Source organism: Galeopterus variegatus, unplaced genomic scaffold (genome assembly GCF_000696425.1).
Source record: "Galeopterus variegatus unplaced genomic scaffold, G_variegatus-3.0.2 Scaffold66, whole genome shotgun sequence".
Lineage (NCBI taxonomy): Eukaryota > Metazoa > Chordata > Mammalia > Dermoptera > Cynocephalidae > Galeopterus > Galeopterus variegatus.
In genome coordinates this window covers 355,876-367,119 of record NW_007726177.1, presented here as the reverse complement: position 1 = coordinate 367,119, position 11,244 = coordinate 355,876, and the positions used below count along the sequence as shown (strand labels likewise).

Sequence of the window (11,244 nt, the reverse complement as noted above, 5' to 3'; positions counted from 1 at the left end):
TCCCTTGTAATAAACAGAGTTCCGGCTTTGACCACTCTCCTGGCTCGGTGTTCTTTCTTTGGCCCCAGGGCCGAAGCGCAGAGGGGACCGGGCCTGCGACACTCATCATCCCGCTCAGCCCCACAGGAGGTTACCGCCAGCTGGTCCGGGGTCCCTTCCCGCCCTGTGTTGTTGGTCCCCGGTCCCACCCTGTGTTGTTGGTCCCCGGTAACGAGGCGGTGGCGAGGAACCAACAATGCTGAACATTTTTTTCATGTACCTGTTGGTCATTTGTATGTCTTCTTTTCAGAAATGTCTATTCAGCTCCTTTGCCCATTTTTAATTGGATTATTATTATTTTTTTTTTTTTACTGTCAAGTTGTTTTAGTTCCTTACATATTCTAGATATTCATCCCTTGTTGGTTGTAAAGTTTCCAGATATTTTCTCCCATTCTGTAGGTAGTCTTTGTACTCTGTTGATTGTTTCCTTTGCTGTGCAGAAGCATTTTAGTTTAATATAATCCCATTTATTTATTTTTTCATTTGTTGCTTATGCTTTTGAGGTCTTATTCATAAAGTCTTTGCCTAGTCTTACATCCTGAAGTGTTTCCCCTATGTTTTCTTCTTGCAGTTTTATAGTTTCAGGTCTTTTATGTAGTCTTTAGTCCATTTAAAGTTGATTTTGGTATCTGGAGGGATGTACAGGTCTACTTGCATTTTTTCTATATGTGGATTATCAAGTTTTCCCAGCACCATTTATTTAAAAGGCTATCCTTTCCCTAATGTATGTTCTAAGTGCCTTTGTCAAAAATCAACTGGCTGTAAGTGTGTGGGTTTATGTGTGGGTTCTCTATTCTTTTTCATTGGTCCGAGTGTCTGTTTTTATGCAGTACCACACTGTTTTTGTTACTATAGCTTTGTACTATTATTTGAAGTCACGTAGTGTTATGCCTCCAGCTTTATTGTTTTTACTGGATTGCTTTGGCTATTCAGGGTTTTTTATGGTTCCATATAAATATTAGGATTGTTTTTTTCTCTTTGTGTGAACAATGTCTTTGGTATTTTGATGGGTATAGCATTGAATCTGTAAATCATTTTGGGTAGTATAGACATCTTCACAACATTAATTCTTCCAATCCATGAACATGGAATGTCTTCGATCCATCTTTTGTGTCCTCTTTAGTTTCTTTCAGTAGTGATTTGCAGTTCTTATTGTAGAAATCTTTCACCTTCTTGGTTAAATTTATTTCTAGGTCTTTCATTTGTTTTTTGGTAGCTGTTATAAATGGTATTTCTTTCCTGATTTCTTTTTCTGCCAGCTCATTGTTGGAGTATTAAAATGCTACTGATTTTTGGGTGTTGGTTTTGTATCTTGCATCTTTACTGAAATTGTTTATGAGCTCTAAGAGTTTTTTGGTAGTGTCTGCAGGTTTTTCTATACATACAGTTGTTTCACTTGCAAACAGGGACAGTTTTACTTCATCTTTTCCAATTTGGATGATCTTTGACTTTTTCTTTTGCCTGATTTCTCCATCAAGTACTTCTAATACTGTGGTAAAAAGGAGTGGTGATACTAGGCATTCTTGTCTTGTTCCTGTTCTTAAAGGAAAAGTTTTCAGCTTTTCCTCATTCAGGATAATATTGGTGGTGAGTTTCTCATATAAGGATTTTATTTCATTGAGTTATTTTCTTTTTATATTTATATGTTGAGAGTCATAATCATGAAGAAGTATTGAAATTTTGTCAAATGCTTTTTCTGCATCTATTGAGATAATTATATGCTTTTTGTCCTTGATTTCATTGATGCAGTGTATCACATTTATTGATTGGCATATGTTGAGCCATCTTTGCATCCCTGAGATGAATTTGACTTGATTGTCATCATATGATCTTTTTGCCAATATTTTGTTGAGGGTGTTTGTGTCTTTGATAATCAAGGATATTGATCTGTAGTTTTCTTTTTTTTTGTGGTATCTTTGTCTGGCTTTGGTATCAGCATGATGCTGGCTTCACAGAATGAGTTTGAGAGAAAGGCCTCTGTTTCAATTTTTTGAAATAGTTTATAAAGGATTGGTATTAATTAATCTTTAAAAGTTTGGTATAATTCAGCACTTATGTCATCTGGTCATGGTCTTTTCTTTGTTGGGAAACTGCTAATTACGGCTTTAATCTTGTTGCTTATTGGTCTATTCAGATTTTCTGTGTCTTCTTGGTTCACTCTTGGTAGTTTGTATGTGTCCAGAAATTTGTGTTTCCTCTATGTTTTCATGTTGTTGGCATATAGTTGATCATAATAGTCTCTAATTATTCTTTGTGTTTCTGAGTTATCAGTGGTAATCTCTCCTTTTCATTTCTGGTATTTGTTACTTGGTCTTTTCTCTTACACAATAATTTATTGAGCACCTCCTCTCCCTGCCCTTTCAGTCTCTAGGTCACTTTCTCTGCTTGTAGATCTTGCATGCTAGCCCCAGGAAGATGGCGGGGGCAGGGGCACAGTGTGCTGCTTGATGAACCCAATAAGGTGGTTGTAACTGTCTTCCTCATACTGCAGAAACACAGTTGGCAGATCCAGCTCCTCACATAGCACCTTCACCCAGGCCACCTTCTTAGCATCCTTTTACCAATAATTCTCCTGCAGGATCTGGCACTGTTCCAGAGTGGATTTTTGTAGACATTGAATCACCAGCCAACTGCATTTGTTGTCCTTGATGTCAGCACCAATCTCGTTGGTCACACTGGGATCCTCAAAGCGGTCAAGGTCATCATCTTGAATCTGAAAGAACTGTCTCATCTCCAGCAGGGTCTTCTTGGTATTGGAATGCTCCTTCTCCCAGTCAATGTCTATCATTTACATGGCAGAAACTACAGGAAGGTAGGAGGAGTAGAAAGCTGTCTTGTACTAGGTAATTGGTTTGTACCATTTTCAGTGCATCTGTCAATATCCACATTGCCCTGGGGGCCTGATCTCAGTATGATAGGAACTCTGCAGGAAGAGCTGGATCAGGTTCAGGTAATAAGGCTGCTTCCGGAAGTAGAACTTCAACAGATGGTAGAAACATGCTTCCAGAACCATGTCATCATTGATGTCATCCAAACCTAGGCCTGGTTTCTTTTTTTGTGTGTATGTGTGTGTGACCGGTAAGGGGATCGCAACCCTTGGTGTGGTGTCGTCCACACCGCGCTCAGCCAGTGAGCGCACTGGCCATCTCTATACAGGATCCGAACCCGTCGCAGGAGCGCCGCTGCACTCCCAGCGCTGCACTCTCCCGAGTGAGCCACCGGGTCGGTCCTATGCCTGGTTCCTGATAGCAGCAGATCTTCCTCCAGCAAGTGAGCAATGAATATATGACATCGTCGGACACCAGGAAGAAAGCTTGCAGCAGCTGCTGGAAACTATCAGCATCCCATGGCAAGGGCCTGCTGGAAACTGTCAGCATCCTGTTTCCTTGGCTCCACAAGCTCCCAGAGTACTACCAGCCCTGTCAATGCCTGCTGCTACTTGCCTCCAATGGCAGTGTACTCCAGGACCTCCTCGATCCAGGGAATGTTATCTTCTGTTTCCCTGTGCCCCATCTCGTCTTCAGTCAGCACCTTGACAATCTGGGAGAAGTGCTGGAGAAAAGCACGCTTTTCTTGGCCATAAATGTTCGATTTCTGCTCTCCATTCATTCAGAGAGAAGAGAAAAGGCTATGTTTCTGGCTGCCAGTTCTTGCTTGGTCTTCTCTTCTTTTTTTAGTTAGTCTGTCTAATGCTTTTTCTATTTTGTATTTTCTCAAAGAACCAGCTTTTTGTTTTGTTGATCTTTTTTTTGTCTCTATTTCATTTAGTTCTGCTCTAATCTAAATTATTTCTTTCTGCTTACTGATTTTGGGTTGGATTGTTTTGTTTTTCTAATTCTTTGAGGTTTAACGTTAGGTTGTTTATTTGAAGCCTTTCTATTCTTTTGAGGTGAGTTTTTATTGCAATAAACTTCCCTCTTAGCACGTATCCTATAGGTTTTGGTATGATGTGTTTTTATTTTAATTAGCTTCAAGAGCATGTTGTTTAATATCCATGTATTCATTGAGGATTTGAAGTTTCACTTGTTATTGATTTCTAGTTTTAATACCTTGTGGTCGGAAAAGACACTTGAAATGATTTCAATTTTTTTAAAACTTGTTGACACTTGACTTGTGACCTAACAGGTGATCTGTCCTGGAGAATGTTGCATGTGCTGATGAGAAAAAAGTACATTCTGTAGGTGTTGATTGAAATGTTCTGTAGAGGGCCGGCCCGGTGGCACACTGCTGCAGTGCACCACTTGGGAGCGCGGTGGCGCTCCCGCCGAGGTTTCGGATCCCACATACAGACCGGTTCCCGCTCACTGGCTGAGCGAGGCGCGGGCGCAACACCGAGGGTTGCGATCCCGTTGCCGGTCACGAAAAAAAAAGACAAAAAGGAAATAAATAAATAAATAAAAGTCCTTCACCAGTGGTGGCTGCTTTTGTGTTTGTTACTGTTATTATCCTTCTCACTGTTATTGTGCAAACGAGTCCTTTTAAACAATACTTATGAAAGGTGCCTGAAAAAAGTGAATCGAATTCTAACAATTGCTTTCAATATCCTGGGACCATAGGGGAAGAAAACAGGCAAAAGTTAAAATATTTTATAGCCATATAACTTGCTAATTTATTTTTTTTCTTTTTCTGACATGTTCTGTAGATGTCTGCTGAGATTGATTGGTCTAAAGTGTAGTTTAAATCTCTGTTGACCTGTTGCCTAGATTATCTGTCCAATGTCGAGAGGGGTGCTGAAGTCCCCAACCATCATTATATTGGAGTCCGTCTCTCTCTTTACGTCTAATAGTGTGTGCTTTATGTATCTGGAGGCTCAGAAATTGGGTGTGTATATATTTATGACTCTTATATCCTCTTGCTGGATAGATCTCTGTATCATTATATAATGACCATCTTTGTCTCTTTTTATGGTTTTTTATTTAAAGTCTATTTTATCTGATATTAGAATAGTTACTCATACTCAATTTTGGTTTCCATTTGCATGGTATATATTTTTTCATCCCTTCACTATTTACAAGGAATTATTTTAATGATTAGAGAAAATGCCAGCTATTCAAAACAATCTTAGCAATGACTTGATTTTTAAGTTCATAAGGGTTATATTCTTAAAAGTGAAAATAAAATAAAGAATGTGCTTATCACAAATAGATGTTGAGAAGAAAATAAAAATTAGAATGGAGAACTCTACTGGAGGGAAAACAAATGTATTAAGGGCACTCTTTTTAGGTAGCAGAAATAAATACACTTTTTATGGATTTGTTGTAAATTAAAGACAAATTGAAAAGAAACACCAGAACATTTGAAGAGAAAAATGCGCTTTGTGGTGCAGGAGAGGTGGAACTTTAGAATAGATTGCATTCTTTTAAACACAACTATGGGAGGATCCAGAAAATTGAGCAAATAGATTTTAAGTTCTCAGTCAAGGCTGCATTACATATATATCATCTATTCTAGTCAATTTAGCGATTGGAATCTGTGACTAATGCATGTATATTAGTAATTAATACACATGAATTATATCTATTTTGTTAGCACCACAGAGATGGAAGTTATAATATGAACAAGGTTTGCGTGTAGGCACAATAAGTTTATGAAAGATATAAATTTTAACTAGGTATAAAATAGTTCATCAGAGCATAGACAAAGAGCATATATATGTAGATATATGTATCTGCAGAAGAGCTATTCCCAGAATACACCCACCTCCCCAAGTTAAATTGGCACTGTTTATATGTAAGGATTCCAAATATTAATAACATTTTGTTAGTGAGTTACAAGTTCTTGGATAAATACTTATGCAAACTACAGATAGTTTTTATTTAGTCTTTTTTTCTTCATAACTAATCTTATTTGTACAGACTTAAGTAGTAAAACCTTTTTACATTAGAGCTCTGACCTAAAATGACAAACATACAGGCTAAATTTTTTAAAAACATTGTGTACATTTATTGAAATATAACTCTGGACCCCATAAATATGTACGATTAATACATTCCAATTAAAAAATAAGTTCCTAAACAAAAACATAAACAAAACAAAACAAACAAACAAAGAAAACTAAGATTTTTGTAAGGATGACGTTGTTTAGATCAACTGAGAAATGGATATTATTTTTACAATAATAATAATCAATAAATCAATGTCATGTTTTGGGAACTCTGGCTGTGTGTCCCTCCTATATTCATATTGAAACCTTATCTCCAAGGGTCTCTATTGAAACCTTATCTCCAAGGGTCTCTGGGAGTTGCTTATATCATGAGGTCTCCAACCTTGTCAATGAGATTAATGCCCTTATAAAAGCCTTCATAGAGCTGCCTCCCATTTCTGCTTTTCCACCATGTGAGGTCACAGAAAAAAGGTGCTATCTTGGAAGCAGAGAGCACCCCTTACCAGATGCTGAATCTGATGGCACCTTGATCTTGGACTTCCCAGCCTCCAGAACTGCAAGAAAAAGATAGTTTTATTTTTTATAAATTGCCCAATCTAAAATATTTTGTTATGGCAGCACAAACAAACCAAGACAACCTGTATGGCAGATGTTGTGCTTAGCATTTATTCATGTGCATATCTTTTTCTCTATATTTTACAATTTTGAAAAATATCACCCTCATTTTTCACATATGTAAACTGAGTCTCAGAGGACTTAAATAACTTGCCATGGGCATGTATCTATCTAACAGTGGCTAAATCACCCAGGAATGCTTAATTTAAAAAAAAATGAGTTAAGCTCACACAAAAAAATGTGTGTCTGTGAGTGTGGGGGATGGAGTGGGGAGGCAGGACAGGAAACACACTCACTGCTCAGTAGCCAATCAGAAATTTTGGGAGAAAGCGGGACCTGAGGGGCTCCCTAACTAGGCCCTGATTTTGCTATTGGCCGGTAGCTCCTTTGTCCTTTGGCCCCTGTGGTCCATGGCTCCACTCTCTGGGAGATTTTTTTTTTCCCATTATCTGTCATTGCTATACAATTTCATAGCTTGTGTGTGGAAGACCAAGTATCAGCTGAAACATGGCCCATCAAGTCACCAGAGGAAATAATTATGGAGACTGGGAGTCAAAGCTATTTCTAGCAATACAAATGCTGTGTAACTGGTGCATCCATAGTAAGATCAGTTGTAAACCTGGGAAGCTGATCATGGATTTAGATTAAGAATCCAGACTACATTCATCATCCTAAATAATACTCTATGACAAAAGGTCAACCTACAGACCTATTTAACTGCAAATACTGTACCCTTTTTATTAGGACTTTGTATGTCTGACCCTTAGAAAGAGAAAGAGGCTCATAAATTACAGGTCCATCAATTCAAACTGCAACTAATGATCTCATTGTAAGTAAATAATATAATATAGAGAGGACAAGTGAAATATTCAAACATATGAATCTTCAGGTAATGAATTAAGGGATTTATTTGCTTTATGGGATGTTGTAGCCAATTTTGGTGTTTTGGATTTATTAATAAGACAGAAAAACCTATGTTGGATCCCTGGTTGGCACATTATGTCTTGAAGATGCATTGTGGTTACTGTGTTTAATGTTTGAAGTATTTCAAGTCAAACATGCATCCAGTAAGAAAAACTGAACCTTAGTTAAATAAAATATTAGCCACTTTAAAAAAGTGCTTAAAGATTATTTATTTCAAACACATTTTTATGTTTTACTAATCAGACACATTTTTTATAATCTGAAGCTTAAGAAATGTCTACAAATTCACAGGTAATAGCAAAAAAGCACATGGCACAAATACATTTGACAGTTATGCAATGCCAACCTAAATAATGTATCAATCCCAGAACAGAAAACATAAAGAATAAATATAAATTAATCTCCGTTTGTAAAGTGTGAAGCTTAATTGCTATATAATCCTCAGAAAATAGATTGATGATGTTTAAACATTTTTTTGATGTATGGTATAAATTTGAAGATAATATTATCAATTTTCTGATATGAGGCCATTAATACACCTTCAAATGAATAAAATTTTTGACCTTTGTAACTAATGGTTAAATATTCCATTTAGATGACCAAATAATTATTATTTCAAGTGGAATATCTCAAGATTCCATAGCAGCAGTTCTTCATTTTTGTTTCTTTTCAATTACTAAACTCAAATTAATTATTTATCAATAGATTGTTCTTTTGTGGAAAAAAGTGAAGTCTCAATATTAATACAAGACATTGGCTTTGTGGATAAGACACTGACATTTTACTGATACAATGATATTTCTGTGAGTGAGGTAAAGATGTAGCTGTGTTCCCTGTTTTTCAAACCATGTATGAAGATATTAGTCAATATAAAAGGAAAGCTACACTATAAGATAAAATACATTATTTAGCTTCAAAAGATGTCAATTGTACTACCTTACCAAAAAATGATCTTCTATAGGCAAAAAAAAAAAAAAAAAAAAAAAAAAAAACTTACATAAAGTTTTAATTTAGTGACATGTAGAAAGTGTACGTTTTCTCTACCTTGGACATGGCAAGATGAAACACCGGTCTTGGGGTGATGACTTTGACAGACTATTGTGCTGAATTTGTTGTGGTATTGTATTAACTGATTGGTAAAGAAAAGTATTTATTTTAGAATAAGCTATATTTTTGACATATTAGTGACATTATATATTTTTAAGATAATAGTGACATCAATTTTAACATTTGGAAAATATTCATTTAGTTGATTAGTGACTTGCTTTATTAAATTTTATTTTTCATGTGCCAAACAATCTGGTATCCATAAATTCTGAGATAAATAAGACATAATTTCTGTTTTTAAGAAATGGTTATTCTTGTATTATTTTACTTGATCATTTAAAAGTTTTATTTACTTTGAACTTGAAATTAATAAAATTGTTTTTAAACTTACTGGTTTTACTTTTTATTTTGAGGAATTTTTTTTTCACGTTTGACTTAATCTTTAATATATTTTAGTTTAAAAAAAATGAACAGTACATTTTGGTCTGAGATGGTCCCTCTGCTGAAATGCCAGCTGCTAGGTGTAATTCTGGCTTTAAAACCAAACCCCAAATGTTTAATAAATAAAAAGTAGAACTAGTTGCCATTCTACTCCAAACCAGCTAGCCTACCTGAAAAGGAGAGGAAGGTGAAGAGGCCGGAGAAAGGAGGCAGTAAGATCTTGGACCTGTGGCTACGGGGACGGCCAGCAGAGAAATAACACAAAGAAAGAGCATCTGAGCAGCCGCCACTTGTTGGCAGAGGGAGAGTAAGGGTCATGTGCACCCTCCTACACTCAATTTATTTGTGTCTTAGGAGGGAACATGTTAAAAGGCAGCTCAGATTTGGTTTCTGGCCTAACTTGGGAGGTTAGAAAGGTGAGCTTTGGTCCAGCTTTGGCAGAATGAGGCCCACAGATGGGATAATAAAGCACAACCCTGGCTCTGGAGGCCAAGGAGTAGACGGCAAAGAGCTGGGACCAAATTCTGAAGAATAAAGAGTGAGAATGGTAACCCTATCCCCAGAGCTGAGGAAGGGTCTCAAAAGCAATAGAAATGATAACATGGAGGGTGGAGAAGAAAATAAGACCATCCTCCCTCTAACAAAGGGTATAACCAACTTCCCTTCTACCCGGGAATGGGCTGGTCAGAATTTGGTTTAAAGGCAAGTGGGTGACAAAAAATCAAGGAAAGAGGGACAGAGAAGAATTTTCCTTTCACTTGCTCCTTTCTCCTCAGACCTTACAATACTATTAACTGAACAACAAATTTTATAAGAATTTCACCAATTTTTCCAATAATGTCTTTTTTCTTGCAGGCTCCAGTCAGGACTTTGAATTGTATTTAGTCCTCATGTTTCCCTAGTGTACTCTGGTCTGGTACAGTTTGTGTGTGTGTGTGTGTGTGTGTGTGTGTGTGTGTGTGTTATGTTTTGTTTTTTGCTTAGGGAAAGGTGTCAGAACAGCTAATTGCAGAGGCCTTGATTGAACTAATTCAAAGAAAATATATATATTTTTTATAACTTGGTTGTCATAGTGTTTACAGGTGCATATACTTTCATCAAAACTCATTTAACTTTACACTTAAAATGAGTATATTTTATTTCATATAATTATACCACAAAAGAAGTTGATTTTCAAGACAGCACGAAAAACCAGCAGCTTACCCACCTCTTCATATTTTTTACTGTAATTAATAACTCCCCAAGGGGAATTTTCGGAATGCACATTAAGTACTGTCTAGAATGTTGCCCACTTCAGTTCACAAAACAAAGGAGAGGTCATTAAGAGACCTCTTCTACCCTCTACAGAGTGATTTTTATGTTTTTAACTAATGATAATGTTGGATTGTTAGAATGTACAGAAGCCAACAAATTAATATTTTCCTGTCATGCAATAATTAGACAAAGAATTTGCCATGAAAACAATACCTAGTCAACACGTGCCAATCAAAAATAATATTGCAAAGATACATTTAAAACATCACTCCACTGAATAAATTTCAAAACATTTTAAAGTAAGCGAAAATTCCTGTGCATGTGTGTTTACACGTATAGTAACTATATGTATGTATGTATAAATACGTTTGATTTAATTAGTCATTTTATTAGTTACATTTGTAACTTAGATGCAAAGGTTTGAGTTAATTTTACTCATCAGTCACTGTTCCAATTATCATTACTGTGCATAAATTCCCACTCTTGTCATATTTATTATTCATTCCCCTTGTACTCATAGATCGAGACAACTATTTTACATGTTTAATGTGTATATTAGTTTTAAAATTTTTAAAAATATGTACATGAACTCTTGAAAAATGGGTGATGTTCTTTTGTATACGCACTTTATTTTATTTACACAAATGTTTTGTTTTATACATATAATTTCATCCCTTTTCTCTAAGCAATACATCTGCAGGGTCCAATCGTTTTACTCTCCTCTTACTGTAGATTTATTGTACTATTCTATATTTTGCAGTCACAATATTTTATCTATTCACTTTCCAAATTATTTCTAGCTTCATACCACCACAAAGGATATATATATTTACAGAATTATACATCGACACAATCTATTATGGAAACGTGTAAGAATATTTACTTGATTTTCACCTCAGTAGCAGAATTGAGGTTTTTAATATGTGACTACTTATTTTGATTAAGTAGCACCAGAACACTTTCTTCAGCATTCTCAGCAGAAGCGCATGAGGATTCTTGTATATATCCATCAGCATTTAGCATTACCCAGCATTAGCATC

The 11,244-nt window shown here is 36.0% G+C and overlaps 1 pseudogene; it reads right to left on the bottom strand.

Moving 5' to 3' along the window:
* Positions 1–2,411: 2,411 nt before the first annotated feature.
* Positions 2,412–9,387, bottom strand: LOC103594208 (annotated as a pseudogene).
* Between the last annotated feature and the right edge of the window lie 1,857 nt (positions 9,388–11,244).